The sequence below is a fragment of the Rattus norvegicus genome, chromosome 6 (genome assembly GCF_021556685.1).
Source record: "Rattus norvegicus strain SHRSP/BbbUtx chromosome 6, alternate assembly SHRSP_T2T, whole genome shotgun sequence".
In the NCBI taxonomy this organism is placed as follows: domain Eukaryota; kingdom Metazoa; phylum Chordata; class Mammalia; order Rodentia; family Muridae; genus Rattus; species Rattus norvegicus.
In genome coordinates, this window is record NC_141539.1 from 86,593,487 (window position 1) to 86,621,165 (window position 27,679).

Here is a 27,679-nt window from a genome sequence, read left to right on the forward strand (position 1 = left end):
GTAGAACAACAATATCAACCAGCCGGACCCCTTCCCCCCTGCAGTGCTCCCAGGGGCTAAACCACCATCCCAAGAGTACACAGAGATGGACCTATGGTGTCCAACCACATAAGGAACAGAGGATGGCTTTGTTGGGCATCAGTGGGAGGAGAGGCCCTTGGTCCAGTCAAGGTTTGATGCTCTGATGTAGGGGAATGTCAGGTTGGGGAGATGGGAAGGAGTGTGTTGGTGTTTGAGGGAGCATCCTCATAGAAGCCGGGTGGGGGGATAGTGGGTTTCTGGAGGGGAAACCAGGGATGAGGTAACATTTGAAATGTAAATAAAAAAATCTAATAAAAGAAAAAAGAGTCAAGAATGTCAAAAAAAAAAAAGAATCTTTGCTTGCTTTTAAAACCTGTCTGTGGGTGGAAAGCTGCCTCATCACTTGAAAGTACTGAGTCTTCCTGCATAGGTTCCTACCTTCATCTCAGCATTAACATGGCAGCTCACAGCTCTCTTTATTGGGATACAATCCCCATAAAATGTTCTGGTGTGAAGACATCCATGCAAACAAATCACCAAGGTTTTAAAGTACATAAATAAGTATATATTTATTAACGTATATTGGAAATCTATTTTTCCATAAGGTTATATTTAAATTCAGTAGTGAATCCAATCCTAGGAAAAAAAATCAGTGTGTGTGTGTGTCTGTGTGTGTGTGTGTGTGTGTGTGTGTGTGTGTGTGCATGTATGTGTTTGTGTGTGTATGTTTGTATGTCTGGGGTGTGTGTGTGTGTGTGTGTGTGTGTGTGTGTGTGTGTGTGTGTGTGTTTGTATGTTAGGTCAGGTTCACTCAAGTTTGCTATTACAATGACCCAAACCTTAGTATTTACCTAAGAAAATATATCCTATTATTGATGTAAACTTAAGAAATTTAAGAAATAAATTAATAGAAATTTGAAAGTTTGCAAATCTTGTGTACTATGACTAAGCAATGTAAATCTTGCTATGCATGTCTCACTTCAATAAGATGCACAGAGACAGGATTCTTAGAAATAACAATTTGCTAATGTTAGAAATGGCCCCATGTAAAGTGTGAAATTTACTTTGTTTTCCTTTTGCTGTTAATGTTTTTGTTAAAAGTGTAAAATTCTGCTGCGTTTAATAAGGAAACAATTCAGAAAACACATTGTGCTACTTCACTGTTTTGTCAGATTTAATTAGGCCATCTACTAATTATGACAGAGCTACCAAACATTCAAGTTTACTTAGAAAAAAAAACATTTTAAATATTACTTATTCAAATTTTTCAAAAGTTAAATACAAGGTATTAATGTTATATTGCATATTTGAACCAAATTCCAGGACTATTCAAAAATTTCATACGATTTGAAATACTAAGAAAAAATATAAAAATTTGCATAATAATGGATTGTATTCATAAATTGGTAGGAGTTTAGAATAGTATTAAAATATCAAATGAAAAATATACCGTGGAGGTGGCTTTTAGATAGCTATTAATATGCTTATAAGAATACAGAAGGCTTGGAATCTGTTAGTTAAGGGTTGGTGATATTTAAATTAACCCCAAATGAGAGACTTAAAAATAAACTTAGCTCATTCTAATGACTGATTCTGGACTTTATTCACTTATTCATTACCTGATTCGAGGAGGAAGTAGACAACAAAAGTGTCTCCTCCAAGAATATTTTTTTCAGCAATGCTCAAGGACTGCTGGAGGGAAGTTAGAGGCAAGGAGACTATTAGAGGCTCTCCATTGACTTAAACTAGTGAAGAAACTTAAATTACAAAAACTGACATGAAAATTGAAAACATGTATTTCTAATATTTTATATTACTTGGCAAAATAGTGTTCATTAGGCTGAAAAACAGAATTAAAATTATCTTTAATTATTCAATTGGTTGTCTATGGAAATGTAATGATTTTCAAAAGCTATGAATATGATCTTATCATTGGGGATAATATTGATTCAAATTTATTCCTGATGAAGATTGAGGGTGCCCTGAGTAGTTTTAAAATATGCTTTTTTCAGAAGGACCTGTAAGTGTACTAGAACATGTCGGTACCATGTACATTCCTAAGAGATGAGCTACCAACAGAGAAATGACTATATTTGAACAGAACTAGTTTTATATTCATTTAATACAAAATTATATATATATGCCTTAATTTTGTCTCATTATTTGTGAACAAGAAAACAAGCAAAAGAGTGAAAAACAAAGTTAAATATAATGAGCTACTTTGTATCTAAGGAATTCTAAGTTCAACTAGTTTTTAGCAACTTGAATGTCATTTGAAACAGACCCCATTGCTATCAACATCCCACATATGTCTTTCTCAGAGTAACGTTTGTAGTAAATGAACACTTTGACATTTCACCTCCTAACAAGTAATAAGCATGTGCTATCCGGAATATTAAAATAAGCATTTCAAACTATTGCTAGAGTAAAGAGTATCCAGTACTTTACCATGTACTGTTATTACCAGTGGTAAGAATCCAAGTATTTCCAGATTCTTGGCCTCTTAATCGAAGTATTAAAATCAAGTTTCCTAAAGATTTCAAGGTAGCAATTTCAAAAAAAGTGATTATACACATTAGAAAGAAATTTACTGTGAATATTGACAGTGGGCCACATGAATGAAATTACTCAAGAGCCCCGATTATTGTTCATAGTTTCTTTTTCTAGGGCTCAGTTGAAGAGTACAGTTTCTGTGGTTCTCTCTATCGATTAAATGAGTTTAGGTTATTTAACCATTTCTCTATTTCAGATTTGCATTTTCAAAATCCTCTCTAAAATATTCACTTTGAGTACATAGTTTGCCTTATTGCAAAAGCACTAAAAACTAGTTTAGGAAATATTGGCTCACCTACCTTCCTACTGAGTCATAGCAGAGCACAGTTGAATAGAATGTGTCTAAGTTTAATGGTCATTAAACAGAAAAGTTTATTCCATTGTTTAGTGTAAAGTGTACATGACGTTTCATGCAGGTGGTAGTCCTTTGTTCTTAACTTGTAGCACAGCGCACTGAACAGAGACGGGTTTGTCTGCACAGTTCATGTAGGCAATGGTCTCAGAAAGCCAAGTACATTATTAGAAAAGGAATGTGGATAGCTTGAATCACATCGAGTTTGCAGTTGCTAAGCTATTTGTTATGTTTGCCTTCCTCAGTGTGACAAATAAAAGCACTAGGTATTTAGGAGAAGCACTTTGTATAATATGCACAGATGACATCTTATCATTAACTTCAACAATGCAAATGATCACCATGGTTATTCTAAAGTCATGTTGCTAATGCAAAGATAAAGCAAACATAATTATTTTCGACAATGATATATATTCAACTATATGTATGGCACTGCAAAAACAATACTCTATTTTATAGAAGACGGTAAAATAATGCTACAGTTATGCATCAAAATCTTGATTTTATAATTACACAATTATAACATTTTCTCTCATATTTCAAAGTCACAAAAATTAAATGTCAGTGTTATATTTAATATAATTTTACAGATAATTGGAACTGTCTTCAAGATTCCCATGATTGCTACCTATACTCATGTGCTCACTGAAAAAACACTTTCCCTCAATCACTTTCACATACTCTTCCATACAACATAACATGGCAACATAACATGGAAAAAGGCACAGTCATAAAACATAGGAAAAATGAAGGAGGACTGAGGATAAAATATCACAGAAATACTCTTAGGTACATGTTAGAAGGAAAGGAAGTATGCTACAAGTAGCCTATTTATTAGGGTAGTATTCACAACAGCTAGGACATGGACTGAGCTAAAATACTTATCCAGAAATAAGTGGACAGGAATAATAGAGTATATACATACAATAGAATACTATTCAGTCACAAAGAAGAAAGAAATTTTGTTTTTTGAAGGTAAATGGAATGAACTTGTATATATCATATCAAACAAAGCAATGCAGATACAGAAAGACAAGTAGAAATGGTTTTTCTCTTATGTGAGAAGAACAATTATTAAAAGTGTAAAAACTTGACATTAAAGCAAAAGAAAGACAATAATAGAAAGGCAGAAAGGCAGACTTATAGAAATATGGAGGAGGAAAGGTAATAGTAAGAAAGATGGACTTGATCTTAGAATGCTGAGATTCTCAATAGAAGTTATAACAATGCTAATGGAAAGCTAATGGTGTATTTCATAATGTTTTTAGTAAATCTAGATACTAGTTGGGATCACCAGAGTATAGCTTCCTCAAAGCCAGCTCCATCACCCAAAAGCTTAGTCCAGCATGAGCAAGTCTCAATAAGCTGTATCTCTGCTCTGGATAAAAGGCTTGGAATCACTTTAAGTTGTCCAGCATTTGACATTGAGGCATCGACTTTCATAAAACATAGACTCTAACAAAATGAGGCCCTCCCGAATCTCTGACATGAGAATTGTTTACTTTAATATCAAGAAGTGTTGGAAAACACCAAAATCTGCATGTGTCTGACCATGTGAACTTTAATGGTTACTACTGTGCAACCTAAAAATTTTAGAGAATGTGTAAGAGAGAAAGCATTTCCTATTATCATGAGCTGTGGTCACTGTGTGTGTGCTAAGTGTGTCTCTGATGGATAACACATGCTTTCCTTATCAAGGAGCACAAAAATGATTGTGCCTTCTTATTTCAAATAAGAAAGCTGTTCCTAAGACACTGAAAGTCAGAAAATTCACAGAGAAGATAAGATCTTTGGCATAGATCTCTAGGTTAAGATACATCAAGTCAGCATAACAAAAAATAGTGAAATCTCTATTAATAGCAAATGGCACTTTAAGAGAATGAAAACGAATGGTGTCCCTGAACCAAAGCAAATATTTTTTTTAATGTAGGTCTCTATTTACTAGTCTCAAGTACATAGAAGCTTTGTAATGTAAAGTAACCTGATGTTATTTAAAATTAATAAAATACAAATTAATTTCTTAGTTGGGGAAAACTTGTGAGTTAGATGAACTAATGGAGATAAAGATAAGTGGGCATATTAAAGAAGGTCTAGAATACTTGCTGAGATTGCAAATTATGAGAACAAGAGGTAATGTAATATTTACTCAGCTTGAATAATTCTTAAGGATGCTGGCAATTACAGATTTAGAAACTATTGGGGAATTTGGATTCCTTGCTGCATTCATAAGAAACAGTCTTAATATGAGTTTCTGACAATGGTTTTCTTCCCATTATTCAAGCTGATAATCTTGCTTTACATTGAAGATCTTTTATTATTGTTTCTTGTGTCAAAGGGTAACAGTACGATACCAAATCTATAAGTAACATATGAAGTCATAAAGCTGGTGAAGATAAACAGAACTAAGGCAAGGAGTGCTATGATGGCTTTGTTGGAAAGTACCTACCAGAGACTAGTTCTAAAGAAGACAATAATTCAGCAAATAAAGACCACCTCCAATGGATAGGCATGGCTCCCAGTTGAGGGATGGGACCACCCACGAATCTCAAAAGTTTTAACCCAGAAATGTTCCTTTCCAAAGGAAAGACAAGGACAAAAATGGAATAGAGAGGTAAAAGCCATCAAGCGACTGCTCCATCTAGGGATTCATTCGATCTGCAGACAACAAACCCCCACAGTATTGCTCCTGCCAAGACTGATATGGATGTTCCAGACAGGTTCTAATGGCCCCTGGCCAATACAGATGCAGATACTTACAGCCAACCATCTGACTGAGTCCAGGGACACCAATGGAAGAGCTAGGGGAAGGACAAAGGAGCCTAAGGGGATTGCATCCCCATAAGCAGAACAATATCAATTAAGTGGACCACACAGAGCTCCCAGGGACTAAAGCACCAACCAGAGCACACATGAAGGGAGCCAGGACTCCAGCTGCCTATGTAGCGGAGGTGTGCTTTATCTGACATCAATGGGAGAGAAGGAGGCTTGGTGCCTCAGCATAGAGGAATGCTAGAGGGGTGAAGCAAGAGTAGGTAAATGGGTGAAATAGCACTTTCACAGAGGAAAATTGGAGGGGTGAGAGGAGGTTGGTGGAGGGAGTAATGAGGAAGTGGGATATCATTTGGAATTTAAATGAATAAAATGATTAATGATAGCAACAACAACAACAACCACAACAACAACCACAACTACAACAAATGATGAGCCCAAGATAGAGGGAAACCAGGCCAATTCTGTATCCTGTTATGAAGGGTGTGCATATTACAGATGAGGAACAGTTACTCCAGGACTTCATGGCTAAAACCAGACAGGACTAATATTTTTCATTCATTTTGGTGACATAAAAGGCACTGTAGACAATAAAGATATAAATGGAATTGTGAGCACATTCCTGACTACTGTGAGTTTTTTTTCCTTAAGGCAGAGAACTAGAGTTTGCTAGTTCAAATAAACAGTAGAACTTAGAAATGAAGAGCTATAAATGACATTAAAACTAAGAGATGCACTAATTTATAGAAGACACTTTTGATTTCCTAAATGTATCTCAGCTGTTTACATAAAGTTTGCCTCTAGATGTATGTGCTTACATGCATTAAGAAAAATTATATGATATACAGAGAGAAATGAATGCATTTTCATGCTCTGTCAAAATTTATGAGACAGAAATTCTTTATCTTCATCTTTCCTTTATCAGCTTTACAATTATGACAAATAGATCAGGAAATCTGCTCTTTAGATAATTCTTGTTCTGGGAGATAACCTTTTATCTGACATATGACTCTTATAATGGCCCATTCTACTACCGGGATGATATTCCTTAAAGAAATCAGTTTCTGGGGCCCAAGTTATTAACATGTTTTTCTTTTTATGTGAATGTTTCAAGAATTGGGGTATTCTATATGGCTGAGAGACTATGATTGCTATGTAACTATTTCTGTGCTTGGATGTTTTATATTTTCAGGTATTTTTTATGATAGGGCATGAATCTAAGTTTCAGATGATGAGATTAGGTATGAACAATGTCATATACAAAATATACGTATAAGCATTTCTCAGTTGTTAATTATCAGGAATAAAGGGGTTTGATTGTCTCATTATATTCTCAGACAAATGAACATAATAGATTAAGTATTGAAGTAGGCACGTTTAGAGAGAAAAGGAAGGTGACAACTCATTTAGGTCAAAAAGTGCTGCCCTGAACTGGACCATGGGAAATACATTATTTCCATATTCAATGGCACAAATACAGACTTTTCTCAAATGTTAAAGTTTTTCTTGAGACAATGACAGAATTTGTATTGTTTTGAAACCTAAGAAGCCTCTATCTTTCAGAGTATGGTTTTGACTTCTATTAAATCACTTAATAGTAGTGAAACTATATTTTCTAATTTATTATCATGATGAAAACATGTCTTGAATTCTTAGTGTATGTAGAGATATAGAGGTTAATGTATATAATCTCATGAAGTGCTTGTATATTTGTTTCTATGGCATTAATAGGCTGTGTGCAATATGTAGTGATACTTTGCCTACCAGGCAATAGATTCAGATTCCATATATATATTTAAATTATTGTAATTTTCTATTTTGTCTATTAGCAATTAAAACTCAGAGAAGTAAAAAAACTGATTCCAAAACTCAATTTGGAGTATCAAATTGATAGTCAGATAGTCTGATACTAAAATTATAATTCTTTTGAAAATGTTTTACACACACACACACACACACACACACACACTAAAATACAATAGTTTCGACCCATCTCCTTTCTTGCCCCCAACTACCTAAGTAGTCTCCTTTCAAAATATCTGTCTCTCAACTCATATCGTATTTATCTCTTCCCCTCACTTCTCTCCCGTGTTCCTTCCTTTTTTCTTTCTTTCTTTCTTCCTTCCTTCCTTTCTTTCTTTCTTTCTTTCTTTCTTTTTCCTTTCTTTCTTTCTTTCTTTCTTTCTTTCTTTCTTTCTTTCTTTCTTTTGCTCTGCCCTTTTGTCTATCTGTGTCTATCTGTCTATCTGTCTTTCTCTTTCTCTGATCAACCATTACACGTAATTAGACATATCCAATAGTGCATAAGTATGGGACCAGTCTCTGAGGTGTGAGAATCATATAAGTTGAAATATCCACTCCCAAAAACAATGATTTTGCTCTCCCAGGCACTATAAGCTACTCCTTAGTAAAGGTGGATTCTGAAGAGCACTTCTGCCCTCCATACCACAATGGTCTTATTCAATCTTACAGAGGTCTTGCAGGCAATGCAAGCTCCTTGTCTCACTCAGAAGACAAAATTTCACGATGTTCACACCCACCTTTTGGCTCTTATACTTTTTAAGATCCTTTTCTGAAATATTTTCCTATCATTGACAGGCACTCTGAAGAACTAATAAGGGTTTGTTAATATAAGTGTCCTATTGAGCACTAAGTCTCTTATTCATAGTGTCTTGAAAATTCATGCATCCTTGCATTCACTTCTAGCCACTGCAATGCCATTCTTTTTTTTTTCCTCCATCTTTATCAACTAGGGTATGTCTTATTTACATTTCGATTGTTATTCCCCTTCCTGGTTTCAGGGCCAACATTCCCCTAACTCCTTCCCCTCCCCTTCTCTATGGGTGTTCCCATCCCCATCCGACCCCCATTACTGCCCTCCATTCTTAAGTATAACTGAGACTTGATTTCTCAGTGAAGATCTGTTTTATTAGAAAGATACAAAGAAAAAGTATAACGCAACCACCAAAAACATTTCATTTATTTATAGCATATATATTGCTAGTAACCTTACTAAAATGTAGGTTTATGTATGTATATACACATACATACAGAGAAGGGGGAGGGAGGAGGGAAAGAAATAGGTAGGGTGCCAGGGAATTTTGGCTCTATGTAATTTATTACCTTGGTTAAAACACTTCACCCCTTTCTCTTTAATAGAGGAACAGTTGAAGACATGACCAAGCTAAAGCTAAAACTTGAGCCTGTACTTGCCATTCTTTTTCTCCCACTAGGCTGTGTCATCCAGCTTTGATAAAAGGGTTTAGATCTTGGCTTACTGTAACTTGTTATGGCATATTTGATTGATATCACTGGGAGTTTTCTCTCTCTCTCTCTCTCTCTCTCTCTCTCTCTCTCTCTCTCTCTCTCTCTCTCTCTCTCTTTAATTGGAAATAGACCTTGGCAGAAAAGGACACAGTCCATAAGGCAAAATGGCAGTCATTCTACAGAATGGAAAAAATATTTTGACCAGCTCCACATCTAACAGAGAGCTAATAACCAAAATATATGACGAACTACAGAAGCTAGATATTAACAAACCAAAGAATCAAATTAAAACATGAGATACAGATTCTTATCTTATGTTACATCAGATGTAAAATAATCTGATTTTGTTTGTGCAGTAGCATTCATGTCTGTCCTTCAAATTATTTCAGGCTTTTCTCTATTGGGATTTTTTATTCCCAAAAAACTGAACCTCATTACTATGAAGTTGTTTATTAAAATTTATATTATAATTTTAAATTTAAAATATATGGGCTGTAGTGTGATGATGCAAATTGATATAATAATGCTAAATGCTGTGCAATGGTCAAACCCAAGTATGTAATATTTATATGTAATAAGCTTCTAAGAACACTGTTAAGCCTTGTGTTTAGTTCTCAGTGCAGTTTATATTCTATCTTTTCCCTGTCTATCACTGTATCCATCTGCCCTAGTCTGATTATACTGATGTAGCACTCATTATAATATGTAAATGAGATGACCATATTTTCTGTCTCTGTTGATTTACTTAGCATAGTGTTCTAAAGTTGGATAGAATAACTCATATCAATTCTGAAGAAATCATTCTTGTTAGGTCTGAGCCAGCAGGAATATGTTATTACTGCAAACATTATTAGTTCTTTAGTGCATTACACTTTATTCTTCAAATTATTGCTTAGTAAAATTTATCAAACACGTCATAAACTGGAAATTCCGTATTTGCACTCTTATCTTCTATGCATGAATCATATGTAGACACAATATAGATAATTAGTGTAAATAAGAGATACAAATCTTCAAACTCATATTTTATTTCATTATCTTAATATTTTACATAAAAATACCTGCTCTATTTTATAATAATACCTCCATTTTGCAACACTAATATGAAAACTGAAAATATAATAGTAAAATTAAGCTTACGTATCTATATAGTCTATATAATATTAACTTTATTTAATAAATTAAAAAGAAATCCATATTCCAGAAGCCATTGTTACTAAACCATGAAAGCAATATCCTTAAAAATGGCAAATGTTTTGAAACTGTTGTCAAAATTATTTAATCTTAAGCATAATTACATATATTCATCCATATAATACAATGTTCTTTGTAGGGATAATCTCTTGTGCACTATTTTAAAGCACTTGCCGGTCAATAACAACATGAATGGAGTAGAGCTGAGAATTTTGCCCTGGGCTTGAAGGAGATGGATGCATGAAATTGAAAAGAGGTAAGTAGCCATGTGGCTGAACTCAGGTTATAATATATATTATATAAGTTATGGGTTATCCAGGAAATGATCCAAAGTTATGGGCTAGTCATATATTCATAAATAAAATCTCAGAGTCATTACTCAGGAACAAAGTGGCCTGGGTTAAAAGAAACCTGGCTACATTTAATATAGCAAATATGATACATAAAATTCAAGCTTATGAAAGTCCACAGAAGGTTCTTGGCACTTTCACATTAAGAGAAAGGGTCACCTGTCTTTTGGGTAGATATGGGAAACTGAATCTGAGTACATTTCACAAGCATGATTTTTTAAATGCATATTTCCCTAATTAACATTTAAAATATACTCCCATTTCCTGGTTTCCCCTCCAGTAACCCCCTATACCCTCCACCTGCTTCTATGAGAACACTATGAATAAACTTGTTCAGGCAACAAAATGCTATCTAAATGCCTTCAGGGCCTATGGCTGATCTCCTCTTCTCTGAAAAAAGGCTAACTATACAAGTCCTAGCTTTTCTCAGTTGCCTATAGTTCTTGGTTTAAAGATAAGGCATTGTGTGCTTTTCTTCATCCATTTTGCTAAGAGCCACATCAAAAATGAGCATAACATGATAACCTTAAGGTTGAAATAATGGCACAAAGACCTTGTTGGAAACCAACACTACTCAAATTGAACTTGAGACCTGCTCAACAAGAGGAAAAATTGGCATATACACCAAAGATGCTCCAACATACAGCAAAGAGACATGCTCTACTGTGTTCATAGCAGCCTTATTTATAATAGCCAGAAGTTGGAAAGCACCCAGATGCCCTTCAACAGAGAAATGGATACAGCAAATGTGGTACCTCTACACAATAAAGTACTACTCAGCTATCCAAAACAATGATTTCATGAAATTCATAGACAAATGGTTGGAACTGGAAAATATCATCCTGAGTGAGGTAACCCAATCACAGAAAAATACACATGGTATGCACTCATGGTTAAGTGGATATTAGCCCAAATGCTCGAAATATTCTAGATGCACAGACCAAATGAAACTCAAGAAGGATGCCCAAAATGTGGATGGATCACTCCTTCTTTAAAAGGGGAACAAGAATACCCATAGGAGGGGATAGGGTAGCAAAGTTTAGAACAGGAACTGAAGGAATGGCCATTCAGAGCTTGCCCCACATGTAGCCCATACACATATAGCCACCAAACTAGATAAGATGGATGAAGCTAAGAAGTGCAGGCTGACAGGAACCAGAGGTAGATCTCTCCTGAGACACAGAGCCAGAATATGTCAAATAAAAAGGTGAATGCCAGCAGCAAACCACTGAACTGAGAATGGGACCCTCCATTGAAGGAATCAGAGAAATGACTGAAACAGCTGAAGGGGCTTGAGACCCCATAAGAACAACAATGCCAAGCAACCAGAGCTTCCAGGGACTAAGCCACTACCCAAAGACAATACATGGACTCACCCTGGGCTCCAAACTCATAGGTAGCAAGAAGGAACAGCCTAGTAAGAGCACCAGTGGAAGGGGAAGCCCTTGGTCCTGGCAAGGCTCGACCTCCCAGTGTAAGGGATTGTTGGGGGGAGCGGTAATGGGGGGTGGATGGGGAGGGGAACACACACATAGAAGGGGAGGGGGAGCGTTTAGGGGGATGATGGCCTGAAAAGAGGAAAAGGGAACAACATTTGAAATGTAAATAAAAAATACCCAATTTAATAAAAATGGAAGAAAAAATAAAAAGAAGAAAAAAGAGGAAGAATATGCTTCCTTCTCCCTGCTGTGACAGTCCCCTACACTGAGGCAATAAGCCAATACAAGACCAAGGGCCTCTCCTCATATTGATGCACAACAAGGCTATCCTCTGCTATGTTTGGAACTGGAGACATCAATCTCTCCATGTTTACTCTTGATGGTTTAGTCCATGAGATGTCTGGGGTGTTTGGTTAGATGAAATTGTTGTTCTTCCTATGAGGTTGCAAACCCCTTCAGCTCCTTCAGTCCTTTCTCTAACCTTTCCATTGTGGACCCATTGCTCAGTCCAATGACTGGCTGCAAGCACCTGTCTCTGGCAGAGCCTCTCAGGCTCCTGTCAGAATGCACTTCTTTGCATCCACAATAGTATTTTAATTTGGTGACTGTATATGGAATCAAACCTCAGGTAGAACAGTCTCTGGATGGCCTTTCCTTCAGTCTATCCTCTACATTTTGTTTATGTGTTTCATCCTATGAATATTTTGTTCCCCCTTCTAAGAAGGACAGAATTATCCACATTTTGGTCTTCCTTTCATGTGGTCTGTAAATTGTATCATGGGTATTCCAAGCTTTTGGGCTAATATCCACTTATCAGTGAGTGCAATGCCATATATGTTTTATTTTGATTAGGTTACCTCACTCAGGATTAAATTTTCTAGTTCCATCCATTTGCCTAAGAATTTCATGAAATCTTTGTTTTTAATAGCTGAGTTGTACTCCATTGTGTAAATGTACCACAATTTTTTGTATCCATTTCTCTCTTGAGAGACACCTGGCTTGACTCTATCTTCTGGCTATTATAAATAAGGGTGCTATGAACATAGTGGAGCATGTGACCTTGTTTATGTTGCATTTTAGGGGTATATGTCTAGGAGTGTTATAGCTGGGTCCTCCAGTTGTACTCTGCCCAATTTTCTGAGGAACTGTCAGACTGATTTCCATAGCGGTTGTACTACTTTCTCCATATCTTTGACAGCATCTGCTGTCACCTGAGTTTTTGATCCTAGCCATTCTGACTGGTGTAAGGTGGAATCAGGGTTGTTTTGATTTGCATTTTCCTGATGACTAAGGATGCTGAACATTTCTTTAGGGACACTGTGGTCCTTTCCTCAGTTGAAATTTTTTTGTTTAGCTATACTCCATTTTTAATAGAGTTATTTGATTCTTTGGAGTCCAACTTCTTCAGTTCTTTCTATATATTGGATATTAGACCTTTATCAGATGTAGAATTGGTAAAGATCTTTTCCCAAATGGTTCCTTACCATTTTGTCCCTTGACAGTGACCCTTGCCTAACAGAAACTTTGCAATTTTATGAAGTTCCATTTATTGATTGCCAGTGTATAAGCCAATGGTGTTCTGCTAAGGACATTTTTCTTTGTGCCCATGTGTTCAAGGATCTTCCCCACATTTTTTCGATTAGTTTCAATGTATCTGGTTTTATGTGGAGGTCCTTCATCCACTTGGACTTGAGCTTTGTACAAGAAAACAAGAATGGATCAATTTGCATTCTTCTACATGCTGATCTCCAGTTGAATCAGCACCATTTATTGAAAATGTCTTTTTTCCACTGGATGGTTTTAGCTTCTTTGAGGAGAGTTTTCTGTACTAACTCAACTGGCAAATGTGAGAGCTCTCTCAGAATGTGTTTTAGTGCACCTCCCAGATGCAGCAGAAAGACTTAGCAGTATGACCACAAAAGAAATGAGTTTATGTCCATGAGAGAAACCTGCAGTGTCTTATTGTGGCCTGGAACCACGTTCCTAGAGTGTGCAGAGGTCAGTGGGTAGATCCAGCCCAGCATGATAGTGTATATAGGCCCACATGAAAGTCTAATCCAGGAGCCAGCAGTCTCCTAGTCTGAGTTGACAAGATAGAAGCACACTTCAGACAGGGGCTGGCCTGAGGAGCCTGCTGCCTCATCAAACAACTTCACAGATTGGAGGTGGGGCTAGTCATAGTGTGGGAAGCAGATCTATATAAATATATAAAAATGAAAATAACAATAACATACAGCTTTTGCCATTTTAATTAGCTTAAAGATAGAAACAAACGAGAAAGAGATAAAAGACCTAATTCATATGGACGCATTACCAATTGTGATTATTTCCAAGCTGGTAATCTTTATCTAGGTAATCATAATGGTTTTCTCTGCCTTCTCAAAGAAAAGTGATTAAAGATGCAAGCAGAAAAATATGATAAATGAAAATGGAGCTCAGAAGAAACATTTAGAAAATTTTATAAATTAAATGAGAAAAATACAAAGAGATACAGGAAAAAGAAAATAATAAAAAATGGTTAAAGGCCTTAAAAATTAAAATTGGAAAAAATGAATTAAATGAAGAAAAATACTAAGATAGAGACAGAATAAATAAGGTTAGAACTATATATTGATAATCTCAATATTCTTTTATCTGCCCTTTTTTTAAATCTGTTATCTGCTTTTTTCCCTTTCATCCTTTCTCTTACTTTTCCCTTAACACTTAGGAAAGAAAGAATAGAGGACAGAACAAGAAAGAGAAAAATAAATCCCTAAATCTAAGCTCCTAACTTTGAGTCTTCCCTAAGATCATTTACAGCTTGTAAACAACCTCCTTCAAGTGATGATGAGTTCCATAGAATGACCTAATTACCCCACCTCTTGGGAATGCAAGCATTGTACTTTTAATATTGCTTCCTTTTCCATCTGAGGGAATAATTTTTCTTTAGGGGCTCATATATTATTATAATATTGGCCAGTTTTCAAAAGGCTACCTATACCATTTGTTGTCCGGTTTTTGTATGCAGGGCTCAACTGAAATCCTAATAGGTCAGTGATGATAAATGATCTAGCTACCCATTTTGGAATTGTCCTGGTTGCAGGTTTTTTGTGGAAGCAACAGTGAGGCAGTTTGTAAGACTGAAGCATCTTGGCTACTTTTATTGTTGTTTTTTCTCTGTGCACATATAAACTTTCATATACATTTCTGTGTTCTCTGTTCTAGCAGGTCAGCAGATAATAGTTAAGTAGAAATGAATAATTTAGATATTGTGTAAACAGATTGTCTTCAAAAAGCTCAGATATCCACAGAAAATGATCTATAAAGATGTTTTATTAATAAAAGGATTTTCAAGACAATGACACCTCTGTTCCTGTGAGTACCTCCAATCTACCTCAAAGAAGATGATGAACATCAAGGAACCTACTTATGGAATTTCCTTCAAATATGGCAAACTAGCTATTGAGGGGAAAAGTGTCCTACCTCTACTGCTAGCAGAATGCTGCCCAAACTGTACAAGGAAGATGCAGAGAAGTTGCTGCCAAACTATGCAATGATAAGATAAGCTAGTCCTTCATAATACTGTGAATGTAATTCTTACACTGGGCCAGAAGTTCAAAGATAGAAGCAACAGTGATGCAGAAAAATGTGAATGACCTCCAAGCAGCCTACACCTCAATCATTTTATGGTTTTGAAAGTTTCTTGCTCTACATTTCCTGCACATTGAGGTAATATTTATTCTTCTCAAATCTCTAGTGAGGTTGAAGAATAGTTATAGAATCACAATTAAAATTATGTTGTCTAGGATTTATGAAAATGTTTAATTCTTATTGATGATAGAGAAAGAGACTTTTATTTGACAACAGGGGAAGATGTAGTGACAATCTCCTGCATGCTTTGTATTCAGCTGTCAATGAAGAACTGAATGGCCAATGAGCTGTGGCAGGAAACAGAAGCTGGGGCATCCAGTAGAGAGGAATAAGAATTCGTGGAATGAATCAAGAGCAAGATTTTCACCCTGGACTCAATGGAGATGGAAACATGAAATTGAGTAAAGGTAAAAAGACATGTGGCAGAACTCAGGTTAGAATAAACAGATTGTATAAGTTACGAGCTAGTCAAGGAATGAGCCAAAGCTTATAGCCTAGGCAGTTATTCATAAATAAGTCTCAGAAAACAAACAGCCTTGGGTAAAAAGACCATGAAGACAATTGTTATGACAAATGATGTTATATTAAATCTCAAAATATTAAAAACATTATAATGACATTTAAAATTATTGTCATGTATTTAATAGGATACTTAATTATAGACATATTATATCTTGGTTTTATTTGTTGCAAGTTGAGTTTAATAATTTTACAATTTCATTTACTTATATGATATTTTATAATATGCTTTCCGAGTTTTTTATTATTATGACATGACATCATGACCAATAGCAACTTAGTGAGAAAAGTGTTTATTTCATTTTTATATCCACATAGTAATAGTAATTTGTCATAGAAGAGTCAGGACATGAAATCAAATAAAATAGGTACTCAGAGGTACAGCAATGATGATTTTATTTCCTTATTTGATGAAATGTAATGAGAACTATATCAAGTTGTGCAAACTGATGATGTAAGGTGAGCCCAGAGTATTCTTTTCTCTCTTCTAACTATCTCTAGGCCTAGCCCTTAAAGCTTCTAGCTTCCATACAATCTAGGCTTACAAGCTGACTGACTCAATCTGGATTCTCTCAGCTTCTGACTGAATTGCTCTGTTTGCCCTCATGCCAAATTTGATAATATGTTATAATATTTTGGCTGCTTCTTATTCTCTGTATCATTATTTAACTTGTGGTACTGCTTACACTCTCTGTCTCTGAACAACTGGCCCAGTAAAACTACCAAACACATCCTTCACCACCACATACTTGTTTCTCTCTCTCTCTCTCTCTCTCTCTCTCTCTCTCTTCCTCCATCCCTCCCTCTTTCCCTCTTTCTCTTTAATAACTTTACTTATTTACGTTTTAAATGTTATCCCCCTTCCTGGTTTACCCACCTTAAACCACATAGTCAAAGATCTGGTAAGAAAGCAGACACATACTGAACTGCTGTGTGATCTGGCTAGAACACAGACTTACCCGTAGCACATACCTTTAATCTTCAACACTGAAAGTAAGGTTAGTTGGTAAAAGGAAGCATCCATGATTGATACCACATCTAATTGAGGAGAGAGAAAGAAATGAATCAGAGAAACATTTGACAGAATGAGTCAAAAATAGTATTTGCCCAACTCATAGGAAAAGAGCCCAGAAATGAGAGGGTATATAGTAGCAGCAAGAGGAAGTACTGTGTCCAATTTTCTTAGGAACCTCCAGACTGATTTCAAGAGGGATTGTACCACTTTGCAGTCCCACTAGGAATGGAGGAGTGTTCCTCTTTCTCCACATGCTCCCTAGCATCTGAGGGTACCTGAGATTTTATCTTAGCCATTCTGACTGTTGTGAGGTAGAATCTCAGGGTCATTTGGCTTTACATTTCCTGATGACTAAGGATGTTGACTGTTTTTCTTTTTAAATCATTATTATTACCATCATCCTCATCATCACCACCACCACTACCACAACCTCCACCACCACCACCACCACCACCACCACCACCACCACCACCACCACTATCATCATCATCATCATCATCATCATCATCATCATCATCATCATCATCATCAACTTTTTACACTTTAGATTTTATTCCCCTCCTGATCTACCCTTTGACTCTTCCATATCCCATACCTCCATCCCACTTCCCTCTCCCTGTCTCTATTAGGATTTTCCTACCCCTCCCACCACACCAGACCTCTAAACTCGCTGGGGCCTCTAGTCCCTTGACGGTTAGGTGCATCTTCTCAGACTAAACCCAGACCTGGTAGTCCTCTGCTGGATATGTGTTGGGAGCCTCACATCAGTTAGTGTACGCTGCCTGATTTGTGATCAAGTGTCTGAGAATTCTCAGGAATCCAGGTTAATTGAGACTTCGGGTCCTCCTATAGGGTTGCCCTCCTCCTTAGCTTTCTCCAGCTTTTTCGTAATTCAACCAAAGGGGTCAGCAGCTTCTGTTACTGGGTACAAGTATCTGTTTCTGACTCTTTCAGCTGCTTGTTAGGTCTTTTGGATAGCAATCATTGTAGGTCCTTTTTTGTGAATACGCCATAGCTTCAGTAATGGTGTGAGGTCATGGGGTCTCTCCTTGATCTGAAGCATACTTTGGGCTTGTTGCTGAGTGTTCTTTTCCTTAGGCTCTTCTGCAATTCCATCCCTACAGCTATTTCAGACAGGAACCATTATGGGTGAAGAGTTTTGACTGTGGGTACCACCTCTGGGTTAGTGGTCATAGCAGTCATGATCATGGATAAAATTTTTCTAAAAGAGGTAAGAGTTAATATAGAGACCATGGAAGTTTACTGCTTACTGGCTTGCTCTCCATACCGTACTCAGACTGGTTTCTAGTAGCACCCAAGACTACTAGCTCAGAGGTGGTACCTCTGAAAATGGGCTATGAACTCCTGCCTAAATCATAAACCTATAAAATGCTTGTAGAATTGGTCACAGGTTAATCCTTTGTAGGCATTTTATTTATTAAGATTCCTTCTTAGATGATCCTATCTTCTATCAAGTTGACATAAATCTATCGTCACATGTGTAAACAATTAGAATACTAGAATCTGTACTTAACAAAATCACATTCCAATATTAATCTGTATTATGGGAAGAGTTTTAAAGTCTTATTCATTGTAATTCTTATCATCCCATGATTTTACTCTTTGGATATGTTTATAGCACATCTATACCTTTTTCTGTGTGTTCACTACTTCTCAGTCTTTGTCCTGTATTCTCCATGACATCCTGTTCTTCCTCAGATCTCTAACTGCTCTTTCTGTTTCAAGTTTTATGTTATACAACAAGCATATTTATTCCTTCATTCTATATTTATATTTAATTTAAAGATAAGTATTTTAAATTATGAAAACTTGTATCTTGAAATAAATATTAAGTGAAACATTTTACACCTGATAAATGAGTGCAATGTTTGGTAAATATTCTTTAAATATGATGTCAATAAAGACTTTCTTGCAAAGAGCATATTTAATAGTGCTTGTTTGGGGTGATTGAATTGATTCAATATGCATATTACCTTAAAAAATCTGTATAAAAGATATTTCTTTCATATTGTGGGGAATCAAAGTTGGCACAGAATAATTTTTCCTGAAATTAATTCAATCTGTATATGTTTGACAGATAATTTCTAACTTTATACCTAGATGAAATACAATACATATCAAAAGGAATAGACATTGAATCCAAGTGCATAGTCTAGTAAAATTATTCATTAATATCATAACACAATTTCATTATTATAATCTTTGATATCTCAAAAGCCAAGTGTTTATTTTAGAATTCTTTTCTGAAATATTTATTTTTAGTGAAGAGCCTATAATCAGGAAGATATTTTCATTTGTATCTGTAAAAAATTGAAAGCATCATGCAAGTAGATTCATGTTTACAAATTTAGATATTTTTAAAGTTTTCAATATAAAAATTGTAAAATATAATTTTAATTTCACTTAAATTGAAAGGCTCATATTTAAATACCTAAAAATAAGAAAAAAACACCTTGGATACAATATTCAACTTAAGATACAAAATTTTTTAGTCAACAAAGTAATCAAGGATGTATCTTTTTTATCTATTACGTGCTGCAGAGTATAAATTAAAACATTTAATAATGATGGATACTTTGGATGTCTATGAAATATATTAATTCATGCAGAAAAAGTGTATATCTACTTGAAATTTATAGTACACATTCTAATTTTGTTAGAGACAAAGTTAAATTCAACAAAGACTGTTCAGTTAAGAAATTAAAATAAACTAGCTCTATCCTGAGTCTCTTTTAGGTTCAGAGTCAAGATTTTTGTTGTAATGTCGTTGCATGTGAAAAAATTTAACTATGTCACTAAAACATAGAAAATTTAAAACTATTTGACTGCATTTTAAGAGTAAATTAAATATTAGTGCTGATGGAGCTTTTTATTACATGAACTTTAATTAACTTTATTATATAAAAACTCATAAGTTGCTTCTTTCTTAATTGAATTATGCTAGTTATAGATTAATTTATCAAACTGATTTTCATAGGCAAATTAAATTAGTGAACTTTAAATTGCTGAACAATTAAATATGATATCCAAAAACTTTAAAATGGCTCAAATGGATTTTACAATTTAACATAATTATAATTATCTTTCCAGTGTCACAAATGTTGCATAATAATGTAATGTAAATGAACTCTATAAAATATATATAAAGTTATTTAATTTAAGTTCATTTACTTAATGTAAAATAAATTTTAAATTATTTATCATTCATTTTATGTTTTGAATAGAGCCATTAGATATTTACAGCAATCATATTGAACATATTATTTATATTTATATTATTTAACTTTATATGTAAATACATTTACATATATGTTTCTATATACTATACAGTTTTATATAAAGTATGTTCTAAATCAATTTAATATAGTTATTTATTATATTTTATAAGCATATAATATAGTTTTTCAAAGAGTAAACAGCAAATACTTTAAAGATTTTTAACGTATTGAATTATAAATTAAGTATGAAAAATAAAATTTTAGTTAGCCTTTTAAAGATAATTCATAAAGTTATTTCGATATGGATATACCTAAATCATTGGTTTGGATTCATGAAACTATTGTTTTGCAATCTAAAGATGAAAAACTCAAAGTTATAGTGTAGAAGTAGTAGAATAAGTGTTTGTCTCAGAACAAATGAAAGTAAATTTCTTTAACAAAATGAAGAAACAAAATTCAATAATCCTAATTAGTTTCACACCTTTATGATTATTGTTATTTATTTTGTTTTGTTAGTATTGAGACAATGTCTTGTTGTATATTCTTGGCTCACCTGGTGTTCATTCTGTCATAATCCTCTATGCATCATCCCTGTCTCCTCCCATATCTGATTTTCCCCCCACTTTTCTTCTATGCTCCTCCTCTCTTCCTCCTAAGTACCCTCCTACCCTCTACCTCCTGTGAGTATTTTGTTCCTCCTTCTAAGGAGTACCGAAGTGTCATTTTGATCTTCCATCTTCTTGAGCTTCATAAGGTCTGTGAGATTTATCATGGGTATCCAGGCATTTTGCCTAATATCCACATATCAGTGACTATATACCAGGTGTGTTTTTTATTATTTTTATATTTTATTGAATATTTTATGTATTTACATTTCAAATGTTATCCCCTTTCCCAGTTTCCATTCCAGAATCCCATGTCATCTCCCTTTCTGCTTCTGTGAGGGTGGACCCACTACCATCCACCTACTCCTACATATTTGTCCTAACCTTCCCTACCCTGGGGAATTGAGCCTTCACAGGATAAAGGGATTCTACTCCTATTGATGGCAGACAACGCCATCCTCTGCTACATATAGGACTGGAGACGTGAGTCCCTCCAAGTGTATTCTATTTTTGGTGGTTTCCAAATCTAGACACTATTGTGGATGGCAAGAAGTACTTGCTGGCAGGAGCCTGTTATAGCTGTCTCCTGAGAGGCTCTGCCATAATCTGACAAATACAGAGGCAGATGCTCCCAGACAACCATTGGCCTGAGCTCAGGGTCCCCATTGGAGGAGTTAGAGAAAGGACTGAAGGAGCTGAATGGTTTGTGAGAGGAAGAACAGCAATGTCAACCAACCAGAAACCCCAGAGTTCCCAGGGGCTAAGCCATCATGTGTGAGGTTTTTTTGTGACTTTGTTACCTCATCCAGGGCGATACTTTCCTGATGATAATTTGACAAATGGGGCTTCATAAAATTGCAAAGCTTCTGTAAGGCAAAGAGCACTGTCAATAGGACAAAATGACAACCAACAGATAATGAAAAGATCTTTACCAATCCTTCATCTGATAGAGGTCCAATATATAAAAGAAACTTAAGAAGTTAGACTCCAGAGAACCAAATAACCTTATTAAAAAATGAGGTACAGAGCTAAACAAAGAATTCTCAACTGAGGAATATTGAACAACCGAGAAACACCTAAAACAAATTTTCACTATTCTTATTCATCAGGGAAATGCCTTTCAAAACAACCTTGGGAATCCACCTCAAACCAGATTTAAAAAAAAAAAAAAAAAAAAACTCAGGTGACAGCAGATGCTGGTGATGATATAAAAAAAGAGGAACACTCCTTCACTGTTAGTGGGATTGTAAGCTGATACAACCACTGTGGAAATTAGTTCATCAGAAAATTGGACATAGTACTTACTACCTGAGGGCCCAGCTATATCACTCCTGTGCATATACCCAAAAGATTTTCCAAAGTGTAGCAAGGACACATGCTCTACCATGTTCATAGCAGCCTTATTCATAATAGCCAGAAGCTGGAAAGAACCCAGATGTCCCTCAACAGAGGAATGGGTATAGAAAATGTGGTACATTTACACAGTGGTGAACTACTCAGCTGTTAAAAACAATGACTTCATGAAATTATCAGGCAAATGTATGGAAATAGAAAATATTTTTATAATAGTTTCTCTGTTATTAGTCTTCCAAGCAGTAAAATATTGACTAAGACAGAAGTTGGTACCAAAGAGTGTGTACACAAGCCTGACCACACTATTTTTTGGTACAATGTAAACTTTGGAACATTGGATTAGAAAAGCAGTTGAATGCTTTAAAATGGGATTAATCGTCCATACTAGTAGACTCATAGCAGACAGTGGTTCTGATGATAATGTATATCCTGGATCCGGCCCGCAGCAGCTCTCTGCTCCCAAACCCTGTGGGAGAGAGACCTCACTGCCTGGTCAGGTGGGCACTCCCGAGGCAGCAGAGCGGAGGAGACCACCAACACTGCCCACCGCTGCCCACATCCCTGGCCCAAGAGGAAACTGTATAAGGCCTCTGGGTTCCCATAGGGGAGGGCCCAGGAGCGGCAGGACCCCTGCACCTGAGACACCGCCGGAACCTGAAGGAAACAGACAGGATAAACAGTTCTCTGCACCCAAATCCCTTGGGAGGGAGAGCTAAAACTTCAGAGAGGCAGACACGCCTGGGAAACCAGAAGAGACTGCACTCTGCACACACATCTCGGAGGCCAGAGGAAAACACCAAACGCCATGTGGAACCCTAGTGCACGGAAGCTCCCGGAAAGGGCGGCGCATATCTTCCTGGTTGCTGCCGCCGCAGAGAGCTCATGGGCAGCACCCCGCGAGCAAACTTGAGCCTCGGGACCACAGGTAAGACCAAATTTTCTGCTGCAAGTGACCTGCCTGGTGAACTCAAGACACAGGCCCACAGGAACAGCTTAAGACCTGTAGAGAGGAAAAACTACATGCCCGAAAGCAGAACACTCTGTTCCCATAACTGACTGAAAGAGAGGAAAACAGGTCTACAGCACTCCTGACACACAAGCTTATAGGACAGTCTAGCCACTGTCAGAAATAGCAGAACAAAGTAACACTAGAGATAATCTGATGGCAAGAGGCAAGCGCAGGAACCCAAGCAACAGAAACCAAGACTACATGGCATCATCGGAGCCCAATTCTCCCACCAAAATAAACATGGAATATCCAAACACACCAGAAAAGCAAGATCTAGTTTCAAAATCATATTTGGTCATGATGCTGGAGGACTTCAAGAAACGTGAAGAACTCCCTTAGAGAACAAGTAGAAGCCTACAGAGAGGAATCGCAAAAATGCCTGAAAGAATTCCAGGAAAACATAAATAAACAAGTAGAAAACCATAGAGAGGAGACACAAAAATCCCTGAAAGAATTCCAGGAAAACACAATCAAACAGTTGAAGGAATTAAAAATGGAAATAGAAGCAATCAAGAAAGAACACAAGGAAACAACGCTGGATATAGAAAATCAAAAGAAGAGACAAGGAGCTGTAGATACAAGCTTCACCAACAGAATACAAGAGATGGAAGAGAGAATCTCGGGAGCAGAAGATTCCATAGAAATCATTGACTCAACTGTCAAAGATAATATAAAGCAGAAAAAGCTACTGGTTCAAAACATACAGGAAATCCAGGACTCAATGAGAAGAACAAACCTAAGGATAATAGGTATAGAAGAGAGTGAAGACTCCCAGCTCAAAGGACCAGTAAATATCTTCAACAAAATCATAGAAGAAAACTTCCCTAACCTAAAAAAAGAGATACCCATAGACATGCAAGAAGCCTACAGAACTCCAAATAGATTGGACCAGAAAAGAAACACCTCCCGTCACATAATAGTCAAAACACCAAACGAACAAAATAAAGAAAGAATATTAAAAGCAGTAAGGGGAAAAGGTCAAGTACCATATAAAGGCAGACCTATCAGAATCACACCAGACTTTTCGCCAGAAACTATGAAGGCCAGAAGATCCTGGACAGATGTCATACAGACCCTAAGAGAACACAAATGCCAGCCCAGGTTACTGTATCCTGCAAAATTCTCAATTAACATAGATGGAGAAACCAAGATATTCCATGACAAAACCAAATTTACACAATATCTTTCTACAAATCCAGCACTACAAAGTATAATAAAGGGTAAAGCCCAAAATAAGGAGGCAAGCTATACCCCAGAAGAAGCAAGAAACTAATCATCTTGGCAACAAAACAAAGAGAATGAAAGCACACAAACATAACCTCACATCCAAATATGAATATAACGGGAAGCAATAATCACTATTCCTTAATATCTCTCAATATCAATGGCCTCAACTACCCAATAAAAAGAAATAGATTAACAAACTGGATACGCAACGAGGACCCTGCATTCTGCTGCCTACAGGAAACACACCTCAGAGACAAAGACAGACACTACCTCAGAGTGAAAGGCTGGAAAACAACTTTCCAAGCAAATGGTCAGAAGAAGCAAGCTGGAGTAGCCATTCTAATATCAAATAAAATCAATTTTCAACTAAAAGTCATCAAAAAAGATAAGGAAGGACACTTCATATTCATCAAAGAAAAATCCACCAAGATGAACTCTCAATCCTAAATATCTATGCCCCGAATACAAGGGCACTTACATGCGTAAAAGAAACCTTACTAAAGCTCAAAACACACATTGCACCTCACACAATAATAGTGGGAGATTTCAACACCCCACTCTCATCAATGGACAGATCATGGAAACAGAAATTAAACAGAGACGTAGACAGACTAAGAGAAGTCATGAGCCAAATGGAATTAACGGATATTTATAGAACATTCTATCCTAAAGCAAAAGGATATGCCTTCTTCTCAGCTCCTCATGGTATTTTCTCCAAAATTGACCATATAGTTGGTCAAAAAACGGGCCTCAACAGGTACAGAAATATAGAAATAATCCCATGCGTGCTATCAGACCACCACGGCCTAAAACCTGTCTTCAATAACAATAAGGGAAGAATGCCCACATATACGTGGAAATTGAACAATGCTATATTCAATGATAACCTAGTCAAGGAAGAAATAAAGAAAGAAATTAAAAACTTTTTAGAATTTAAGGAAAATGAAGGTACAACATACCCAAACTTATGGGACACAATGAAAGCTGTGCAAAGAGGAAAACTCATAGAGCTGTGTGCCTGCAGAAAGAAACAGGAAAGAGCATATGTCAGCAGCTTGACAGCACACCTAAAAGCTCTAGAGCAAAAAGAAGCAAACACACCCAGGAGGAATAAAAGGCAGGAAATAATCAAACTCAGAGCTGAATCAACCAAGTAGAAACAAAAAGGACCATAGAAAGAATCAACAGAACCAAAAGTTGGTTCTTTGAGAAAATCAACAAGATAGATAAACCCTTAGCCAGACTAACGAGAGGACCCAGAGAGTGTGTCCAAATTAACAAAATCAGAAATGAAAAGGGAGACATAACTACAAATTCAGAGGAAATTCAAAAAATCATCAGATCTTACTATAAAAGCCTATATTCAACAAAACTTGAAAATCTACAGGAAATGGACAATTTCCTAGACAAATACCAGGTACCGAAGTTAAATCAGGAACAGATAAACCAGTTAAACAACCCCATAACTCCTAAGGAAATAGAAGCAGTCATTAAAGGTCTCCCAACCAAAAAGAGCCCAGGTCCAGACGGGTTTAGTGCAGAATTCTATCAGACCTTCATAGAAGACCTTGTACCAATATTATCCAAACTATTCCACAAAATTGAAACAGATGGAGCACTACCGAATTCCTTCTATGAAGCCACAATTACTCTTATACCTAAACCACACAAAGACCCAACAAAGAAAGAGACCTTCAGACCAATTTCCCTTATGAATATCGACGCAAAAATACTCAATAAAATTCTGGCAAACCATATCCAAGAGCACATCAAAGCAATCATCCACCATGATCAAGTTGGCTTCATCCCAGGCATGCATGGGTGGTTTAATATATGGAAAACCATCAACGTGATCCATTATATAAACAAACTGAAAGAAAAAAAACACATGATCATTTCATTAGATGCTGAGAAAGCATTTGACAAAATTCAACACCCCTTCATGATAAAAGTCCTGGAAAGAATAGGAATTCAAGGCCCATACCTAAACATACTAAAAGCCATATACAGCAAACCAGTTGCTAACATTAAACTAAATGGAGAGAAACTTGAAGCAATCCAAATAAATCAGGGACAAGACAAGGCTGCCCACTCTCTCCCTACTTATTCAATATAGTTCTTGAAGTTCTAGCTAGAGCAATCAGACAACAAAAGGAGGTCAAGGGGATACAGATCGGAAAAGAAGAAGTCAAAATATCACTGTTTGCAGATGATATGATAGTTTATTTAAGTGATCCCAAAAGTTCCACCAGAGAACTACTAAATCTGATAAACAACTTCAGCAAAGTGGCTGGGTATAAAATTAACTCAAATAAATCAGTAGCCTTCCTCTACACAAAAGAGAAACAAGCCGAGAAAGAAATTAGGGATACGACACCCTTCATAATAGACCCAAATAATATAAAGTACCTCGGTGTGACTTTAACCAAGCAAGTAAAAGATCTGCACAATAAGAACTTCAAGACACTGAAGAAAGAAATTGAAGAAGACCTCAGAAGATGGAAAGATCTCCCATGCTCATGGATTGGCAGTATTAATATAGTAAAAATGGCCATTTTACCAAAAGCGATCTACAGATTCAATGCAAAACCATCAAAATACCAATCCAATTCTTCAAAGAGTTAGACAGAACAATTTGCAAATTCATCTGGAATAACAAAAAACCCAGGATAGCTAAAACTATCCTCAACAATAAAAGGACTTCAGGGGGAATCACTATCCCTGAACTCAAACAGTATTACAGAGCAATAGTGATAAAAATTGCATGGTATTGGTACAGAGACAGACAGATAGACCAATGGAATAGAATTGAAGACCCAGAAATGAACCCACACACCTATGGTCACTTGATTTTCGACAAAGGAGCCAAAACCATCCAATGGAAAAAAGATAGCATTTTCAGCAAATGGTGCTGGTTCAACTGGAGGTCAAAATGTAGAAGAATGCACATCGATCCATGCTTATCACCCTGTACAAAGCTTAAGTCCAAGTGGATCAAGGACCTCCACATCAAACCTGATACACTCAAAATAATAGAAGAAAAACTAGGGAAGCATCTGGAACACATGGGCACTGGAAAAAATTTCCTGAACAAAACACCAATGGCTTATGCTCTAAGATCAAGACTCGACAAATGG